Source organism: Tiliqua scincoides, chromosome 11 (assembly GCF_035046505.1).
Source record: "Tiliqua scincoides isolate rTilSci1 chromosome 11, rTilSci1.hap2, whole genome shotgun sequence".
Classification (NCBI taxonomy): Eukaryota; Metazoa; Chordata; class Lepidosauria; order Squamata; family Scincidae; genus Tiliqua; species Tiliqua scincoides.
This window is the reverse complement of record NC_089831.1, coordinates 20,821,271-20,842,970: the sequence shown is the minus strand read 5'-3', so window position 1 is coordinate 20,842,970 and position 21,700 is coordinate 20,821,271. Positions and strand designations below refer to the sequence as shown.

The following is a 21,700-nucleotide window of genomic DNA, read 5'->3' as shown; positions in this document are numbered from 1 at the left end:
CCAGGCCTGACCCTGCTTAGCTTCCAAGATAATGGTATAAGCCTACAGCACCCGGTATTCCCAGGCGGTCTCCCATCTAAGTACGAACCAGGCCTGACCCTGCTTAGCTTCCAAGATAATGGTATAAGCCTACAGCACCCGGTATTCCCAGGCGGTCTCCCATCTAAGTACGAACCAGGCCTGACCCTGCTCAGCTTCCAAGATAATGGTATAAGCCTACAGCACCCGGTATTCCCAGGCGGTCTCCCATCTAAGTACGAACCAGGCCTGACCCTGCTCAGCTTCCGAGATAATGGTATAAGCCTACAGCCCCCGGTATTCCCAGGCGGTCTCCCATCCAAGTACTAACCAGGCCTGACCCTGCTTAGCTTCCAAGATCAGACGAGATCGAGCATGTGCAAGGTAACAGTTGCTGTAAGTGGCAGTTGGCACTAGTCTTTTTTTTTTTAAGCATTGCCACATGGGGCCCAGTGGAACCTCTGAAATGTTGGGTTGGGGATCATCAGGTGCCTTGTGATGTCCCAATTCCTGGTCTACACCACTCTCTTTTGATCTGATAACATTCTCTGCAGCTTCCTTTGGAAGAGGTTTTCAAAAACACAACCAGCCCCCCCCCCCCGCCCACAGCCTCTGCTCCCCCAAGTGTCCACAGATGCCAGCTGGCCCTCTCAAATTCCCTGTAATCACCTCTGCATCCACCAGTTTAGTGATATTGTCATCCCAGTTAATCAGCGACCCTCACCATTAGGGATCATTAAAGCTTAATTCACTGCCTGGGGAAACATTTTCATCATTAAGTGGAATGGTTGATTAAACGGGGTCCTGATTAAGGGGGGGGGGAATCCTCTTCCTGGTGGATAGAAAGGAGGGGAAAGGCAGCAGTTTGCGTAAAATTCCACTGGAATACAGCACATGCACCCTCTGACATTTGTTAGACGAAAATGGGCAAACCTGTCATATTAATATTACTGTTATAGTGCTATAAATGTGCATCGCGCTCTACAATATAAATAGAGAGACAGATTTTTACTCCAAAGAGCTTATAATTGGAATCAGAGGCTGCAAGCCATATATTGGCCAGTGAATTGAACAGGCTACAGACAGACCGCCTCTGGCTGTACGATCCAGCCTGTCCACTAAGGTCATCAGGAAAGACCCTCTCACTCAGCCCATAACCGACCAATGTATGAGGGTTCTTTCTCGTTCTCTGTGGCACCCACTCTGTGGAACTCCCTGCCACAGGAAATCTACTTGGTGACTTTTCGCAGCCCCCTAAATATGCTTTTGTTACTTCTTCAGTTTTGGGTGACTCTTTGCTCTTTGGCTCTAGCCTGTTATTTTTTTTTTGGGGGGGGGGTGTCTTTTCCCCTATAACTTTATCTGTCACTTGTTTTTGCTAAATTATGCTTTAGCTTTTAATTTTAATTATTTCTCATTTATGTTAGCGAACTTGAGCGGCTGCACTGTTGAACTCAGCAGATGGGATACCAATGTTTCTAAGAAGCAGGGAGGCAGACCATGGAAGAATCTCCTCCAGCCCTCCATTCCCCCAGGCTGTTTTGCTTCTTCTTTCTGTCAGTCCTGCACAATGCTAATCCCCTCCATCCCTCCATCCCTTTCCCTCTCCTAACCTCTGTCCTCCACAATGTCCCATAAGCTAATTATGCATTAGGTGAAGAAGTGATGTGATTTATTGATTGCCTGTATTTCTTTAACCTCTTGGTGGTGCTGATCAGGGAGCTGCAGGGCCCAACTGGAAGTATTTTTTGCAAGGCGGCAGGTTCATAGCCAAGGTTTGTAGGAAACCCTGGCCTCTGAGCGGCCTGCTTGGAGGCAGGCTGTGCAGCATGGCCTTTCCCAGTTTGAAGAGACACTTGGCCAACAGTCTGAGGCTAAGAGGCAAAGAAGGAAGGCCCATAGCCAGGGAGACAGACCAGGGACAGACTGCACTTGCTCCCGGTGTGGAAGGGATTGTTACTCCCGAATTGGCCTTTTCAGCCACACCAGATGCTGTTCCAGAACCAGCATTCAGAGCACGATACCAGAGTCTTTCAGGACTGAAGGTTGCCAACAGTCAAGTAAAATTTATTATGGACTTTATATCTCTAAGGTAGAATGGAAAGTTATAAAAATGTGCACTTAAAAATGCAGGTAATCGATCAAATGGACGTAAGCACATTTGAATATAAAATTGCATACAAGACTAGAGTAGATTACCCTTATGTTGGGGCCCTTAGGCATGGGGCATAGTTGGGAACAATTGGTTCAATTGGCTCAAAGCTGGCTTTGGTGGTGGTGGTGGGACAGGGGGAGAATTTAGAGCCTGGCACACCAGGGTATTGCTGCAAATCTTAGTCAATGGAGTGATAGTTGGCTTGGGCCCAGACTCCACCTGTGTCTTGTACTCAGGCCAGCTCCTTGGTCAACTTGATTCTTCTGCTTGTAGTCCAGCCCTCCACTTCCAATACCAAATGAAATGCATTTACATATTAGGTTGCCCTAGTCAGACCATTGGTCCATCTAGCTCAGTATTGTCCATACCAGGGTGTCAAACCCATTTCATATTGTGGGCCAAATAGCACTCATGGCACCTGCTGTGGGATGGAAGTGACATCATTAATCAGGAAGTGACATCATTAAGGAAATGAGCAAATGCCTTTTTGGAGGCACCAGTTGCTTCTGGACCTGTTGCCAAGAGCCGGGGTGCCTGTGCTGCTCCCTTACTCCTCCCTGGTGCAAATCCAGGTGCTCATCGCTTCCACCTCAGGAGTAAGTGCCATATATCTGCTGGCTTTCACACAGAAACGTCTTGCTAACGGCCTCCAGCTGTCTTCAGTCAGAGGTGTAGGCGATATCTTCTCACTTCCTGCAGCTGGGAGCAGAGAGAAAGGCTTCCTAGAACACAGCATTTCAACTTGAGCTACAAGAAGCTCTGAATTTCTAGCCAGGTACAAGACCCCGAGGAGTGCTTTACTTAATCATGGCAAGAGATAGGCCAATCAGCAAATTAGGTGGTCGACCTGATTGAACTGAAGGTGCAAGGGACAGGGACAGACTCACATGATTGGATGGATATACACACTCACACACACCCCTGCATGGAGAAACAAGAAGTCATGAAGAAGGATTGCGCTCTATGATGTTCCAGTATTTAGTTGATTCAGTAAACCTTAGTTCTCATGCAACAAATAAGCAAATACACAGTGCCTTAATTTCATTTTAGCTGTATTATTTCTTCTGCTGAATCTTTAGAGGGAATATGATTTGAAATAACATAAAGCAGTAGTTCTCCAACTTTTTAGCACCGGGACCCACTTTTTAGAACGATAATCTATCGGGACCCACCAGAAGTGATGTCATTCATCACTTCTGTGGCTGGTTCTTTGCTTCCCTAATTTGGAGGTGAGAAAGGACGGTTGAGAAAATCCAGGTCCATGTGGCAAGATGGCCATGCCGCGTTGAACCATCCCAAACGCAAGGCCGACACCCCGCCTTACCTTCCTTTGCAGTTGCCCCAGAGCTGGAAGCAAAGAGGGGCTCTTTGCAGGTGATCAGTAGAAAGCAAAGAGACTGCAGGCTGCTCAAGAAGGAGCGGGCACAAATTTGTCTCTCTGATGCCTGAGTCAATGGCATCGATCCGGCAGGAGTGACGAATCAATGCTAATTTGGTTGACAGGGCTGCTGCCATAGCAAGAGCCGAGTAATTAGAAGGGCGAGGATGCTGTGAACAGGGGTTCTGCCAAGCCCCCCCTCTGTGTTATGGGCTTGTTAATGAAGTCAGCGGTCAAGTGGATTGTTATTAATTTGGGGAGAGGGGCTTCCTCTCTAGGTGGGTGTGCTGGTGAAGGAAGCTAGGGATATTGTTTCTGAGCATCAAAAGCCTTGGTCTTTGGGTAACCATTTTAGGTTCAGGTTCCCAGGGCTCCTCACTGCCTGCTCCATAGGAGCTTACAGTCATACAGTTGGAAGGTACCCAAAAGGTCATCTAGTCCGACCCCCTGCCTGTGGCAGGAAGTTGCCCCAGAGCATCTCCAGCAGGTGCCTGTCAAGTCTCCACTTGAAGATCTCCAGAAACAGAGAATCCACCACCACCCTCAGCAATTCGTTCCACTGTCAAACCGCCCTGATGGTCAAGAATTTCTTCGAACTGGAATCTCCTCTGTTGCAGCTTTTCCCCACTGGATCTAGCTCTATATCCATGCTCAGCCTGGTTCCTGGACCTTGGCAGTTTCTGAGCGGCACACAGAAGACCTCAGCAATGAAACATGGAATTGCTATCCTTTTTTCTGTAGTTGTTTTGCAGACATGGTCAAAAGAAGCAGCTTGGCAAAGTAAAAGTAACATAGAAATGACAGCCAGACTTTTGATGAAATAGCGCTAAGGCTTTCTGGGAGGCCAAGGAGGGGGCGAGACGAGGAGGACTTCACTGCAGCAAAGAAATAAGAACAAAACAGCTACCCAGAGTCCTTCAGATCTTTTTCAGTAGTCTCCAATTCCCTGGAAAATTCCACCCACCCACACAGCACAAGCTGAACACTTCCCAAAGCACTTGGCTTTGCGAGGAACGGAGGCCAAAATAGAACAGCCAGTGGTGGATCTTACCATCTGTCCTTTTAAACTCCAACAGTGACCATCCATATGGTACTGAGAGATTACTCAGGGAGTAACAGGGACAGCCAGCTCTTCTTGCTTGCATCCAGCATCTGGTTAGCAAGTGCAGGTGCTGCCTGGGGATGACCCTTTTATCTGACAATGGCTAACAACCATTGATAGATCCAGCTGTCTGTGAATCTGGTCCTTTTAAACGCCACCCAGGCCAGGGGGCATTACGGCCACTTGCTGTTGTGGCAGTCGATTCCCTACACGTGTTAAGTGTGCATTATGTGAAAGAGCACTCTCTTTTGCCACACCCACACTGAGTGCCAATCAATTTCACAGAGTGCCCCAGAATAGAGCATTATGGGAGGGAGAAAAAATTGATCTCTTGCCACATCATTCATGCTTTTGCAAATCTTGATCATGCCTAGCGCTGGCTTCAGTTGTGCCAATAGCCCAGCAATTACTGTTGTTTGCCAATAGATGTAGCAACCTGGAAGCATGACAATGCAGCAGAATGTTAAGGACCCAATCCTAACCAGCTTTCCAGACTGATGCAACCACAATGCAGCCCCACAGTAAGGAAATAAACCTTCCCTTATCTTGAGGAGGCCTCTGTGGCCACCCCCTTCCCCACCACAAGATGCTCTACAGACCCCAATTGGTGCAGCTGCATCTGTGCTAGAAAGTTGGATAGGGTTGGGCCCTAAGTCAGAGTTTGAATATTGGTGACTGCCAACTGTTACCCTGCACATCCCTGATCTTGTCTGATCTCGGAAGCTAAGCAGGGTCAGGCCTGGTTGGTACTTGGATGGGAAACCGCTTGGGAATACCAGGTGCTGTAGGCTTAGACCATGATCTCGGAAGCTAAGCAGGGTCAGGCCTGGTTAGTACTTGGATGGGAGACCGCCTGGGAATACCGGGGGCTGTAGGCTTATACCATGATCTCGGAAGCTAAGCAGGGTCAGGCCTGGTTAGTACTTGGATGGGAGACCGCCTGGGAATACCGGGGGCTGTAGGCTTATACCATGATCTTGGAAGCTAAGCAGGGTCAGGCCTGGTTAGTACTTGGATGGGAGACCGCCTGGGAATACCGGGTGCTGTAGGCTTATACCATGATCTGGGAAGCTAAGCAGGGTCAGGCCTGGTTAGTACTTGGATGGGAGACCGCCTGGGAATACCGGGGGCTGTAGGCTTATACCATGATCTCGGAAGCAGGGTCAGGCCTGGTTAGTACTTAGATGGGAGACTGCCTGGGAATACCGGGTGCTGTAGGCTTATACCATGATCTTGGAAGCTAAGCAGGGTCAGGCCTGGTTAGTACTTGGATGGGAGACCGCCTGGGAATACCGGGGGCTGTAGGCTTATACCATGATCTCGGAAGCTAAGCAGGGTCAGGCCTGGTTAGTACTTGGATGGGAGACCGCCTGGGAATACCGGGTGCTGTAGGCTTATACCATAGTCTTTCGAGACTGAAGGTTGCCAACCATCTCCCTATACTGAACACTATCTCCTGATCTTGTCTGATCTTGGAAGCTAAGCAGGGTCAGGCCTGGTTAGTACTTGGATAGAAGACCTCCTGGGAATACCGGGTGCTGTAGGCTTATACCATAGTCTTTCGAGACTGAAGGTTGCCAACTGGCTGGTTTAAAAGGCAAGGTTCTTGAAAGAGCTCCATAGCTCCTTGTGCTTTTCTTAGCAGAGACTGTGTGCAAAGAGAAGTTATCTCTTTTTTGCTTTTCTTTTTTTTTGTACTGAGAGCCAGAATGGTGTAGTGATTCAGGAGCTGGAAGATTCAGGTTCACATCCCTGCTTAGCCATGAAGCTTTGTGGGTGAACTCTTGGGCCAGTCACCTTGTTGTGAGGACAAAAGGGGGGAAGTAACCATGTACTTCACCCTCAGCTCCTTGGAGGAAGGGAGGCATAAAAAAATGTAAATAAAAAAATATTTCCTATAAACTTTTTTCCTCAGGCAAGGCTTCCCAATTGCACCCCTGATTTCACTTTTGGTGAGTTTTGTGCAACTTAGAGCACAATCCTAACCAACTTTCCAGCACTGGCACAGCTGTGCCAGTGGGGCATGTGCTGAATCCTGCAGTTGGGGGGCAGTCATGGAGGCCTCCTCAAGGTTAGGCAATGTAAGAACATAAGAACATTAGAACAGCCCCACTGGATCAGGCCATAGGCCCATCTAGTCCAGCTTCCTGTATCTCACAGCGGCCCACCAAATGCCCCAGGGAGCACACCAGACAACAAGAGACCTCATCCTGGTGTTCTCCCTTGCATCTGGCATTCTGACATAGCCCATTTCTAAAATCAGGAGGTTGCACATACACATCATGGCTTGTAACCCGTAATGGATTTTTCCTGCAGAAACTTGTCCAATCCCCTTTTAAAGGCATCCAGGCCAGATGCCGTCACCACATCCTGTGGCAAGGAGTTCCACAGACCAACCACACGCTGAATGTTTGTTCCCTTACCTCGGAGCTGCATTGCCCTCGAGTTGGTGCTGGAAAGTGGGTAAGGATTGACCCACTTAGAGATATATACAAAGGAGTGGGCTGTTTTTATAATCTCTTGACATTTCTACAGATGCTCTACCTGGGACAAGACTCTTTGAATTTACATTAAATGTTACCTAAAACAAAATTGGGGGAGGGGCAGGGGAAAGACCTCAGGACTGAAAGTTTCTACTATGGCTAGAAAAAAAATATTCCTGCAAATGGAGTGGATTGGGGGGGGGGGAGAGAAAGCAGGAAAAATGCAAATGAGACCAAGAAAGAGAAAAATGAGGTGGGAGGAAAGGAGTAATATGAACCCTGGTCTTGAATGGAGGGCTGAAATGATTTGGAGAAACAGAGGAGGGTGAGATGACAGAAGGGTGGAGAGAAGGCGGTCTCTTAGGACAAACTAATGGAGATGGATGAGTCCCCGTTTCTATTAAACACCTGCATTCATTTGCCTAGTAAATGCTGTATAAAAGGTTGGGTGGTAATAATGAGCCCATAGGTGCAGAGCTGTCACAATGGCTGTAGTTGCAACTTCACTGTTATTATAGCGAACTGGAACCACAACTTGGTGGTGATGTGCTCCTCCTCTGTTTGGCCACGTCCCCCCTTCCATGTGGACCTGGTCGGCCTCACCTGCTGAAAGCCAGGCCTCCAGTGCTGGAAGGCATAGCTGCCTTTCACAGAAGCCATTTCTCTTAGTTTTCATGGGGCAGGTACAAGACAAAATGGGATTTGGTCATCCTCACTTGTGGAAGGTGATCTGAACTTGGCTTTGAACTGTGGGGAAAGTAAAGAAGAAGCTATTCTCCCTACCCCTCCCAACCATAATCTGGCCTTCAAAAGTTTTTCCTGAGTGACAGGAATCTGAATTCAAGGACATTGGCCCTATATGATACAGTATAGCCCATATCCCCGTATCTGCTGGGGATACGTTCCAAGACCTACTGTAGATGCCCCAAACTGTGGGTAGTAGCAAACTCTATATACCATACACTCCTTGGAGGCTTTAAGACCCAGAGACAGTCTGCCTAAGTGATGAGCCATGTTGACAGCTACTGAACCATCTCTGGGCTATCAGGTGAGGCTCTGTGAGAATAATAAATAATAATAATACAGGTATTTCTATACCGCCTTCCTTGGTCCTCAGATTTCTCCTTAGACTTTATTCAAGGTGGTTTACATAGGCAGGCAATTTAAATCCCCGTAGGGATGTTTACAATTTGAAAGAAGGTTTCTATCTTTCAAGAAACCACAACATTCAGATGTTTCTTTCTGATCTGGTCACACATTCTGGCCTCCATCCTCCCACGCTCAGAGCAGATGGAATAGCTCAGCTTTGTCAGCTGCTTCAAGGTCGCACGGTGCCGGTGGCCTCGAACTGGCGACCTTCGGATGTTATCTTCAGGCAAATGGAGGCTCAACCCTCTAGACCAGACCTCCTGCCCAGAAGCAGAGAGGGAAACAATGGCAGGCCACGGGGAAGGAAGGAGAAAAGAAATTCTGGATTTAAAAAAAAAATATTTTTGATTCATGGATAACTGAAACTGTAGATACAGGACCTACAGATACAGGAGGGGCCACTGTGTATATGGCTACTAGGCCTAAGTCATAAAGAGGGCTGGTTTCTTTTAGCATTTAACTAGAATAAAAAAGGCAAGGGACTTCCCTTTTTCAGATTTTGGAGTGATTGCTTTGAAAGGGGATTGAAAACTTGATCTGTTGGGGAAGGACTGCTCTTGCTCTGAACACACTTGGTTTTTCCCTCTGTGACATTAACTCACAGCCAACTCTGATTAGCTATATAGTATTGTGATGACATCATGTTCACTATGTCAGTGTTTCTCAAACTGTGGGTCGGGACCTACAAGGTGGGTCTCCAATCAATTTCAGGTGGGTCCCCATTCATTTCAATATTTTAGTTTTCATTTATTAGACTTGATGCTACCATGGGATGTGACTGCATTTGGGGAAACGTTACAGACCTGTACTTTTAACAAGCTACAGGGGTGTCCAAACAGTTTCAAAAGAAGAAGATTTCCTGAAAAATCTATCATTCTTTTTTTTTCACTGATAGATTTTTCAGGAAATATTCTGCCTTGCTCTCCCAACTGTGCTTTGACCCAAAAATCAAAACTGGAGAAGATCTGCTGCAGCCCTAATGGCTACAACATATTAAAACCAAAATGTGGAGTTTACAGGAGATTCCCTGCAGCTGGTCATCCTTTTGCTTTCAGAGCCTACCATTCAAAGAGAGGGAAAAAGAACTGCTATCAAAAAATAGTTCCTGCCTTTATTTAGACACTTAAAAGATGCTGTGACTGTTTGATTGCTGAACTTACTCACCTGTATCAGTCGTAAGGGATGAGACCTTTAGTGTGTAATGTCATTCCACCTCCTCACTAGAAGACTGACCGTCCTTTCTTGATGGATTTTACAAATTGCCCTTCTCTTCTTCCTGGGGTTGGATTATTTTCTGCCTAATTGTTTATCTGGAAGTCCTCCACCCTTCTCTTGCAGTCCTGCAGTTAGATCCCAGATTAATTTGCACTTGGGTGCTGAAAGCATTGCTTATTTTAGTAAAAATGACAGACAGAAAACAAGAGAAATCAGGGCTGAGGTCTCTCAGCTGCTTTCATGGAGGAGGAACTTAGGGAGGGGGAAATGTTGACCAGAGAAACAGTTGCAAAAGGGAAGAATGTTTAACATTTCCATCAATCACGCACCCCCTTCACTTTTGCTAATAACAGCCCGATCCTATGCCTGTCTACTCAGAAATAAGTCCTGTTAGAGAATGGGGCTTACTCCCAGGAAAGTGGGGATAGGATTGGGCTGTACCTCTGCTAAGATCTGATCAAAGGTCCGTCTAGTTGTGGTATGGGGTGTGTGTATCACCTGTGGTGGTGGCCATTGGAGACTTCCAAGGCCCTGACTAGTGAGGTTGGGGACTGAGGGCCCAATCCTATCCAATTTTCCATTGCCAGTGCAGCCATGCCAATAGGATGTGTGCTGCATCCTTTGTCGGGTGGGGGGAGGGGCAGTCACACAGGCCTTCTCAAGGTAAGGTAACATTTGTTCCCTTACCTCGGGGCTGTATCGATGCTGGAAAGTTGGATAGGACTGGCCCCTGAGGCATCAAGAGGGTGTCATTGGGGTGGGGAGCCCTTGTTAACCCCTTCATTGTCACAAGCACCAAAGTCTCACCTGTACACCAGCTCATATTAGTCACTTGCTGTCATTTCGGTCCCCTCCATCTCCATCTTCTCTTTTTCATTTGCTCTTTGTGTAACACAGCAAAACCAAAATGGTCGCAAAGGAAGAAGTGTGCCCTTATCATTCATTCCCACCATTTAAACACAGGTCATGGTTCAGGATGTGGACTCACCTCCCTGCATTACAATCTCTGCACATGAACTGGAGGTTGTCCATGACTTTGTGTACCTTGGCTCAACGATCTCCGACACTCTTTCTCTTGATACCGAGCTAAACAAACACATCGGTAAAGCAGCTACCACGTTTTCCAGACTCACAAAGAAAGTCTGGTCCAACAAGAAGCTGACGGAACATACCAAGATCCAGGTCTACAGAGCTTGCGTCCTGAGTACACTTCTGCACTGCCGCGAGTCATGGACTCTTCACTCACAACAGGAGAGGAAACTGAATGCTTTCCACATGCGCTGCCTCCGACGTATTCTCGGCATCACCTGGCAGGACAAAGTTCCAAACAACACAGTCCTGGAACGTGCTGGAATCCCTAGCATGTATGCACTACTGAAACAGAGACGCCTGCGTTGGCTCGGTCATGTCGTGAGAATGGATGATGGCCGGATCCCAAAGGATCTCCTGTATGGAGAACTCGTGCAAGGAAAGCGCCCTACAGGTAGACCACAGCTGCGATACAAGGACATCTGCAAGAGGGATCTGAAGGCCTTAGGAGTGGACCTCAACAAGTGGGAAACCCTGGCCTCTGAGCGGCCCGCTTGGAGGCAGGCTGTGCAACATGGCCTTTCCCAGTTTGAAGAGACACTTGGCCAACAGTCTGAGGCTAAGAGGCAAAGAAGGAAGGCCCATAGCCAGGGAGACAGACCAGGGACAGACTGCACTTGCTCCCGGTGTGGAAGGGATTGTCACTCCCGAATCGGCCTTTTCAGCCACACTAGACGCTGTTCCAGAACCACCTTTCAGAGTGCGATACCTGAGTCTTTCGAGACTGAAGGTTGCCAACTACCATTTAAAATATGCCCTCTCCTATTCAGGAGAGGCTCACAGATAGATCAACGAAAGTGTTGGCTGTTTAAACTACCAATTAAACGTATTCCAGCTCGCAGCTCTACTTTTAATAAATCAAAACTCTGCATCATATAATGATCTTATAGTCCTGCAAGGAGGCTTGAGGGACACGCAAAAGAGGTCTTGGCAAACACCACCCCTCAAACACACATCCTCAGCTCCAAAATCCACTGAATAACCGGGGGGCTGAATAACCGGGTGAAATGGTTTACAATCAGTTGACTTTGGGAATGTGTATATTACCTCTATTTTTGACTATTCCTTCCAACCCTCCCTGTTTCCCAAAAGACACTGTAGAATAGGATCTCAAATGCTTTTGTAGTTCCCAGTAATAGGGAAGAGTGCGTGAGGAAAGGAACACACAGAATAGGGAAGGCCATTTAGTTTGCTCCTGTATTTCTTTGGCATTTATTTCTAGGCCATGTGTTCCTAGGGGAAAGGTGGAAGGGGGAGGCAAGAGAAAGACAAAAAGTACCAAGTTGCTCTTTATAGAAGGCCAGCAAGAACTTTGCTAGTTTTCGGCCATCTTCGTGCAGAAGCACAGAGGGGATGTTGCATCTCAGGAAGTAACATAAAAATGTTTTTGGCAGGAACGGTCTTTTGAATAGTCTGCTGGGGCAGAGTTGGGGCAATTGTCTGAGGGCCAAATAAATCAAGCTATGAGTAACTTTTATAAAAATGGCCAGGTGATCAATGTTTGCTTTCTGTCGACCCTTTTAGGATCTGGTCTCTATAATTTAATGGAAGCTTTGATAACCCAATAATAAAATGTAATGGAAGCTTTGATGTTCTTTCCCTCTTTCTTTTGGTTGTCTCCACCAACTGATGAAAAAATGGATTGCAGGTACCTTGGAGCAGGGATTTGTCTTTTCCCTGCTGATGTTACCCTGTAAAAGACCAGGACAGGACTATATAAATAATTCCACTGAGTACTTTAGGCTGGAACAACAACAGAATCCATTGGACTGTCCTGCGTGGTGAGCCTGACCAGACTGCAATCTGGAACATCCTTGGGGCCACTCAGGGTTCCCAGGTTTTCATCTGACTCCACCTATCCAGACTGGTCATTGGGCCATCCTAAACAGGAGGAAGGCCCATAAAGCCTTCCTGCATGGGTACCTCGTCAGGGCAATCATGGTCTCTGAATGACTGCTGCCCACAATTCTCCCCAATGGTGCTGCCCAGTGGTCATCCCCAGACCTGGAGTGACTTTAGACCAGTTGCTATATTTCAGACTAGCCTACTTCAAAGGGTTGTTGAGAAGATAAAATTGGTGGTGGAATCATGTGAAATAAATTTGGGGAGTCACATCCAACATGAAGCCAGCATACCCACCAAGTTGGCAACCTTCAGTCTCGAAAGACTATGGTATCGCGCTCTGAAAGGTGGTTCTGGAACAGCGTCTAGTGTGGCTGAAAAGGCCAATTCGGGAGTGACAATCCCTTCCACACTGGGAGCAAATGCAGTCTGTCCCTGGTCTGTCTCCCTGGCTATGGGCCTTCCTTCTTTGCCTCTTAGCCTCAGACTGTTGGCCAAGTGTCTCTTCAAACTGGGAAAGGCCATGTTGCACAGCATAATGACTTATCAATTAAATAAACACAGTAGAAACTGTTTCAGGGGTAACAGCAGCACTCACTGAGAACTTGACCGTCTGCTCCAAAATAAATGTTTTCAAAGGGTGATGGAACACCTGGGTGGCAAGTCTTGCATGATCTAGCAGTGTGGGTACCACCATGTAGAAAAACTCCTGTTGCACACCACAACCACCAACTATATCTCCAAAAATGGAGGGGCACAAGAAGGACCCCCCCACACACAGTTGACTTTAAGGGATTGGGAAGCATGTGCCTGGAGAAGCAGATCCTAAGTGGCACAAAACACACTTATATAAGGAGCATGAGTCAACAGTCGAACATGCGTCAGAAAAGGCTGATGGGTCACTGGTACCTTGATGTTGGATGACTGTTCACCTGTACCGCATGGGGCTGCCTTTGAAGACAAGCCGGAAACTCCAGCTTGTACAAAATGTACGAAAATAAGACTTCTGAGCAGTGTCACTTTTGGACACGATTCATCCTTTATTATCTTCCCTGACTGCCAGCCCAGCCCTTGGTGTAATTCAGAGTGCAGTGTTATCACATTCAATGCCCTAAATGGCTTAGGTTCCAGAGGACGTAAAGGACACACCTCCCCAGGAGATACTGATTTTGCCATCACAGAGATGTATAGAGGCCAATCAAAGAGTGCTCCTCAGCATTGAGATTAGCCATAGGAGAGGATCTTCTTTGGATGCTCGTCTTGTGCAGGTGCTCTGGAATTGTGTAGCCCACAGAAGTAACCACTTTGTCTTGGTCTCCCAAAGAGCTATTTGTGCCACCCTTGCTTCAAAAATGGCACCCACTGCTAATGAACTGCACAGGTAAAAGGCAAGTTCCTCTCATCCCTGAAGCCTTCAACATAGGGGCTAAAATAAATGCCCTTCTAAGCTCTTTCTTTGGTGTGTCCCACTTTGGAACCATCTCCATTTCTGTGCAGCAATGTGATCATTTGCCCATCTGCAGAATACAGGTCATCCATATGACCTTGAGTCCTACAGAAGGTCCTGTTTTTTGGGTTGACAGCAGTAGTACATATGGTCTGGATGTTCATTTGTATTTCTTGAGAAATTGGAGCATCGGATGGTCTCAACCATTCAGAAAAAAAAGGAAAAGGTCAGTTATTACTGAATCTTTTTTCATGATTTCTTAATTTTCTTATCATTTATATGCTATTTCTGCTGGCTCCACCTGCTGGTCAGTTGGGCTGCATGCAAAGTGAATCTTTCTGGGTGGAACAGCTGCCCTGGCTTCCCAAGGCAACACTTGAGAAAGAAGCCCAAAGACAGTGAAGGTTTCTAGTGTGTAGAAATAGAATACAATAAATATGTAAGATGGACAGATGTGCTGTACAGTGTGGCCCAGACTTTATGGGGTCATCATGTAAGGTAAAAGCACCCCTCCTCCCATATGTGTCTCCTGTTGTGAAGTTCCTCAAGGAACTTAGTGGGGTTACTGTGTCACTTTGTCCATCCCCCAGGTGTAAATTCATTATAGAATTGCACCCACACCACATACACTTGTCTAGCCTCTGTGCCCACACATGCTTTAATGAAATTCCTTATGACCAAGGAAGACTTTATGCTGAAGCAACCGTAGATTAGGTGCACTAAAACTGATGGAAGTCACTGCATAGAGAGGAAAGTCACCTGTGTGTGTTTAAGGATGTCTTGGATAGTGGAAACAGGTGATAGTGGTACAGGGGGTTTCTGCTTTGGATTGCAAGCATTCCTATGGTTGCTTAGTCGAAATATTCAATGGGGCTTATTCCAAGGAGGCATACAGGTTCACTGGCTCTGAAGGTTGATCAGCAATGATGGCGTGCCCTTTTCTTAGGCAGGTATTGCATAACCAGATTTAAAGCACCTTTATTCACCCCCTGAGTTCCAGCGGGCTTGCTGCCATACAGGCATAAACTCAGACTTACAAGTCAGGAAGAATCCAGAGATGATTTTAATGGCTTGTTTATTGTTCATGTCTTCCAGTACTTTGTTTTTACATCCTTGATTTATTTTGAGTTGTCAGCTTCCTGAAAACTTCAGAATGATCTAGAAGTCCATATAAGTAAATTTTGGAACATTTATTGCTCTGAGGAACTGGTTGAAACATGCTTCAGTTATGTCTTTTATGTATTTCTTTAATACAGTATTTATACACTGCCTTTCTCGAAGACTCATAGACTTGAGACTTGACTCAAGTCGGTTTACGTAGGCAGGTCGCCCATAAACCTCCCTTTTTTCAAATAGGGTTTTTACTGGCTGCTGTAGGCTTATACCATAGTCTTTCGAGACTGAAGGTTGCCAACCGATTTTACAAATGTTATTCAATGAAAGTCATTGGAGCTTCCATTTCTCTAGATGTTTCCCTTCATCATCCAGGCTGCATAGCTCTTGCTCCTTCTAAGCGTCCACAAGCAGCTGCAAAACACACCTCAGGTTGGTTCTCAGGCTGTGATTCATTTTTTGCCTGTCCATGTTCCTTTGTTTCAAGCCAGTGGCTTCTCGTCTTCCATCCAAGGCAAGACCCAAGCTAGTCCTGCTTAGCTTTTTCAGGCAAGGTTCAGCTTCCAAACCACACCTCCTGTCTTCCAGGGTATGTTTAACTTTTTTTCCTTTCATTGCACTGCAACTCCAATGAAGATTGCTCCTTCCCTGCAAAACTCCTATTATCTGTCACCGTGGATGTTCTAGGACTGTGTCTGTATGCACTTACACTTGTTTCCCAAACACACTGTTTGAATTGCTACCATGAAAGGGAAGGGGGAGGGGAAGCAGAGAATGACTCTAAAGCCAAGTCTTTCAAACAAACACATTTATTTAAAAAAAAATTAGTGCAATGAAGTTGCTTAAAAACATGAAGGTGCTAATAATATGTAGTCACTGCTTCTACGCATATACATAGTTACAAAAGGTTAATAAGAAGAGATAAACCACTAATGAGTATATGAGGTACAGTGTTCTTATGGATGAGAGTGAGTTCATATGGCAGTTGGTGGGGGGAATGATAGAACCAGGAAGATGCTTGTTAAGTATACAAAGAAATCTCTCCCAGCAGTGGTGTAGTTAAAGAGGGTGCAAAGTACTAAGTTTTGCGGAGACCACAGTGTGGAAGCAGCCTCTCCCCTCCCCTTCGGAGACATATACATCTCCATTTTGTTCCCACTGCCTGGAATAGCTCCAAAGGGGAAGGGCGGCTTGCACGCTGCGGTGAGGCTCCCTGCAAAACTTAGTGCTTTGCACCCCCTCTAGCTACGCCACTGTCTCCCAGGAGAAGCGTAGGGGGGCTCTGGAAGAGGAAGTGATCAACGGAACAGGAAACAAAGAAAGGGAAAACCAGGATGGCCTCCACTGTCTCCAATGCAGCTTAAGAACAGGCTGGAGGTCTCCATGGGGTAAGAGGATATTTCCCCCTTACCCTGTGCAACACTGCAGCCTGCTCTATGGGGCAAGTCAGATCTGCACCTGCTAAATGGCACACGCAAGTCTGAGCAGTCCTGTTTAACGCTAGCAGGCCAAGAACCAGTTAGGACACAGTGGAGGCCTACTCTGTCAATCCCACCCACTTCCAGGCCAGATCTGCCCTGTTTCACCTTCCCCCACTCTGAAACTTCCCCACCTCCAAACTGCCCTTCCACCATCCACCTCACTCACCATCACTCCACTGCCTCCACTGGTTACAGCACTTGATGGGATGGCCCAGGCCTCCCCACAGATGCTGCTTACTCTCTGGGTGCACAAGCCTGCGTTGGCTCGGTCATGTCGTGAGAATGGATGATGGCCGGACCCCAAAGGATCTCCTCTATGGAGAACTTGTGCAAGGAAAGTGCCCTACAGGTAGACCACAGCTGCGATACAAGGACATCTGCAAGAGGGATCTGAAGGCCTTAGGAGTGGACCTCAACAAATGGGAAACTCTGGCCTCTGAGTGGCCAGCTTGTTTCTACCAATGTTTCTAAGAAGCAGGGAGGCAGACCATGGAAGAATCTCCCCCAGTCCTCCATTCCCCCAGGCTGTCTTGCTTCTTCTTTCTGTCAGTCCTGCACAATGCTAATCCCCTCCATCCCTGGTCTTTCCCCCTCCTAACCTCTGTCCCCCACAATGTCCCATAAGCTAATTATGCATTGGGTGAAGAAGTGATGTGATTTATTGATTGCCTGTATTTCTTTAACCTCTTGGTGGTGATGATCAGGGAGCTGCAGGGCCCAACTGGAAGTATTTTTTGCAAGGCGGCAGGTTCATAGCCAAGGTTTGTAGGAAACCCTGGCCTCTGAGCGGCCCGCTTGGAGGCAGGCTGTGCAGCATGGCCTTTCCCAGTTTGAAGAGACACTTGGCCAACAGACTGAGGCAAAGAGGCAAAGAAGGAAGGCCCACAGCCAGGGAGACAGACCAGGGACAGACTGCACTTGCTCCCAGTGTGGAAGGGATTGTCACTCCCGAATTGGCCTTTTCAGCCACATTAGATGCTGTTCCAGAACCACCATTCAGAGCGCGATACCAGAGTCTTTCGAGACTGAAGGTTGCCAACAATGATGTGTTACTGCAGGAGCAGCGACTGCTGCACCAGTGAATCTTCTAGTTTGGACTGCGCTCTCAGTTTGATGGGCAAGAGAGAAGTTGTGATCCCCTCACATCCACCCATGCGCACAGCCATGTGCAACTCCATTCCTACACTCCTGCTGACCTTCTGGGTAACACCTCCACTCCTGTTCCTGCACTCAGTGGCACAAACATGGTACAGAGGGATATTAGCTGGGAAGTCGACCTTGCTGAACTCTGTGAAGCTTCCTGAGATCACCGCCTCTGGCTCTGCTTGTTTCATTGAGAGAAAAGCGTCTCCTTCACTTCCTTCTTGAAATGAATGGGACCTAAAAAGTGCGCAAAACTGGATTGGACCCTGTCCATGCCATGTAGCCACAAATAGGCAAACAAACATGGTACATATCATTCCTGTCAATACTGAGAAATGTCAACAGCTTGCTGAAAACTAGCAAGCAAAACGATTACTGGAACGAATCCACCAAATCGGCGCTAGACAGGCAAAGGGCTGAGTAAATTTAACTCCTATTTCTGCAGCAGCTGCAGCATTCAGTAGCATGCAAGTCTGGTCTGTTTGACCTGCCTGAAGCTAGCAGGGCTTTCATGGGATGGTTGCAGAGTTCTTGCTGGATAATTCAGAGCAGACAAAAATGTACACCCTACATATCGGGAGCAGAAGGGCTTGAGTTGGGAACTGTGCAGGGCAAGAGAGGCTGTTGGCTGCTCCTATCACTGTCAGAGCAGGTATTGGGTCAGCCACGGAGAAGGCTGATGTGGCTTGCGTCAGTGGCAGAGGGAGGGAGGGGCAAGGAGTGGCAGATTTGGGATCCCCTTCACCCTGAGCCTGCCACTATTTTCCTTAAGTCACAGAAGGCACAGGTTTTTTATGCATCCAACTGGGCAGCTCTACTTAGGTACGGTACTCACTGCATGACCTTGGACCTGCAACTCGCTGTGCCTGTGGGGTAGCCCTCCTGTTGGCTGTTCTAGATAGATGTCTTGGGGTGTTGATAAAGAACCAGGAAGGGAAGGAGACAAAGGCACCCTCACAGGTCTTCTCCAGCTGTCTCTCCTACTTCTCCCCTCTACCATGTTAACAGAAACCAACCATTTTCCATGTGTGGGAGGCGGATGTCTTGTGGGATTTCTTTAGCATTGTCTCTGTTTTTTTTCCCTTCTGAGTTCAGTATTTTTACATTCTGCTTCTCTATCCAGCATCCCCAATGTGTGGGAGATGTTTGTTTGTTTATTTTTGTCTCTGGGTTGTTCTGTGTATGTGTCTGCTTGTATTTTTTGCTTTCATTTTTGGAGTTCAGTATTTGAAAGTTCTGGTTTTCAAGCTGTTCTCTCTCCCCCCATCCTTTCCCCGCTCCAATATATTTTCTAATGTCTTTCATCATTTTCATTTTGAAAGGGTGGTTGTCTGTTTCAAATCCAAATGGCTGTGTTTTATTAACAGGGTGAACTGTTGACAAAAATGACGGTGTGAAGAAAAAAACAACAAGATACAAATCTGATTCATCAAGTGACAACAGTCAACTCCAGACATAGTTGGAGTTGGCCTGGCATAGGAAGGGGGTTTTCATTGGTACAGTCCCACCAGAGTTGCCACTTTAGATGCATCCATGAGCCTAAGACCTGCAACCCTTGAAAAAATGGGGGGTGGGAAAGGTCCATGGATGAAGGGTAGGGACATGTGGTTACAGGACAGTCCAGTGGCCTGAGAGCTTGTCTGACTTAGAAAAAAAGCAAGAAGCCAATGGACAAGGGTCTGTTTTGCTAAACAGCCACCTTAGATCCCACACAAAACTCATTAGACCGTGTTTGGGCCCAGATGAAGATTTGGCTGGCTTTTTGGATTTATTGAAGTACGACTGTTGAAGTACGACTGACTCTGGAGTGAGGGGGTGCCGACTCCCCTTCTCTTTTCCCACATCTATTTCTCCGAAGTTCAGTTCTCCAGTGACACTTTTAGGCAGGCTCTTCTTACAGTTAGGTTTGAGGTATGTATCCAAATACTGAGCACAGGTCTTTTAAAAGATGGGTACAAATTGCTCTGTATCTGCCATGGTTTGCTCTTTTGGCTAAACTAGTGATTTTCAATGTGTATCTTCTCATGGCACACTGACCTCTACGGACTTCTCTGTGGTCTTTACCTCTTGTGATGTCACTTCCAGCTTCCAAGAGATTCTTCTGGGTTTTGTGGCTCTGTTTCTAGGGCAAATGTCTGCAGTAAGAAATTGTCCGTCCCTTTGCTGGTGGAGGAAGAGGGACAAACAATTCATTAATACAGACAGTTAGCCAACAGAGCAAACCATGGCAGACACAGAGCAATTTGTACACATCTTTTTAAAAGAATTTGGTGCTGAGTATTTGGATACATACTTTTCAAGCCTAAATGTAAGAACAGCCTGCCTTGGAAGCTGGAAGTGACATCGCAAGACGTAAAGACCATCGAGAAATCCACCTCCAGACCTTTTGCAGCACATCAGTGTGCCACAGCACACCAGCTGAAGGTTCACTGGGCTAAACCATCTCAGCGGAAGAGAGTCCAAGACCTTGACAAGATGGCTGCCTACCCCAGCCTTGCATTTCCCTAACAGGGAGAAGGGAGGACACATGCCAAAAAGTGTCTCTATAACTGTCTGTCTTGGGCCTGATGCACTTCTGCAGGGCTTCATTAAGGAGAGAGATAACATTCAGAGGGACCGTCTGCTGTCAGGTTTCATTCATTCAATGCCAGGGCCAGTCCTTGGCTTCCATCCCTACCTAAAAGTCTCATTTGTTCTCCACCTGATGCCCTTCAGCCATTGCAGCTGACAGAGACAGACACCTGCTGCAAGGCCCTTTTTGTCTTTGTGAGCGGTTCGGCCACTCTGGAAATGTGGCCAGATCCCTTTGCTGGGTTTTCAGAATCGACGGAGAGATGATCCGTCATTCTGCATCTTGTGCACTTTAAGGTAACTCACAAAACAGAACATCACTATAAAAACATGCAATACTATCACAGGAGAGAGAATGCAAAACAGAAGTTTCGAGCTGAAGCTGGTCTATAGCAAAGGTGCTCCCCTCCTTGATCGCCCAGGTCCTAAAACCTTGTGGAACAGCCCAGTTTCATGTGACATCGAGAAGTTCACAAGATGGAGCCAAGTGGGGGGCCTCTTGGGGGTGGGAATTCCAAGACTCCTTAATACAGAGCAAGAAAAATCATATAGGAAATTGCCTGATACTCAGTTAAAACATTGGCCCAGTTAGCTCAGTATAATTGACACTAACTGGTCATGCCTCACCAGGTTTTATTCTAATGGGGATTTTTCTCTGCAGTACCTGAAGACCTCGGCATCACCTGGCATCCTCGGCATCACCTGGCAGGACAAAGTTCCAAACAACACAGTCCTGGAACGTGCTGGAATCCCTAGCATGTATTCACTGCTGAAACAGAGACGCCTGCGTTGGCTTGGTCATGTCGTGAGAATGGATGATGGCCGGATCCCAAAGGATCTCCTCTATGGAGAACTCGTGCAAGGAAAGCGCCCTACAGGTAGACCACAGCTGCGATACAAGGACATCTGCAAGAGGGATCTGAAGGCCTTAGGGATGGACCTCAACAAGTGGGAAACCCTGGCCTCTGAGCGGCCCGCTTGGAGGCAGGCTGTGCAGCATGGCCTTTCCCAGTTTGAAGAGACACTTTGCCAACAGTCTGAGGCTAAGAGGCAAAGAAGGAAGGCCCATAGCCAGGGAGACAGACCAGGGACAGACTGCACTTGCTCCCGGTGTGGAAGGGATTGTCACTCCCGGATTGGCCTTTTCAGCCACACTAGACGATGTGCCAGAACCACCTTTCAGAGCGCGATACCATAGTCTTTCGAGACTGAAGGTTGCCAATACAAATATACCTGAAGACCGAAACTTCTCTAGGCAAAGGAGATCTTCTGCTACTGAGCTGTGCAGCCCTTTCACATAGAAGCATTCTCTTTTAACAGCATTTGTTATGGCTACTTTTGAGACCCGTGCTCATGGGGAACAACACCAACAAAAATATCTGAAGGAGCCGTACACTGAGTCAGGCCTGCGGTCTGATATAAAAATGTGATCTAAAGATGTGAAAAATTTGGTGATAGAAAAATGTGAAAAATAAAATGAATAAATATGGTTTATGTTCAGCGTCTGAGATCAA

At 47.1% G+C, this 21,700-nt stretch overlaps 1 pseudogene; it reads right to left on the bottom strand.

Moving 5' to 3' along the window:
- Positions 1 to 300: 300 nt before the first annotated feature.
- On the bottom strand, positions 301 to 420 carry LOC136662613 (5S ribosomal RNA; annotated as a pseudogene).
- Positions 421 to 21,700: the final 21,280 nt, after the last annotated feature.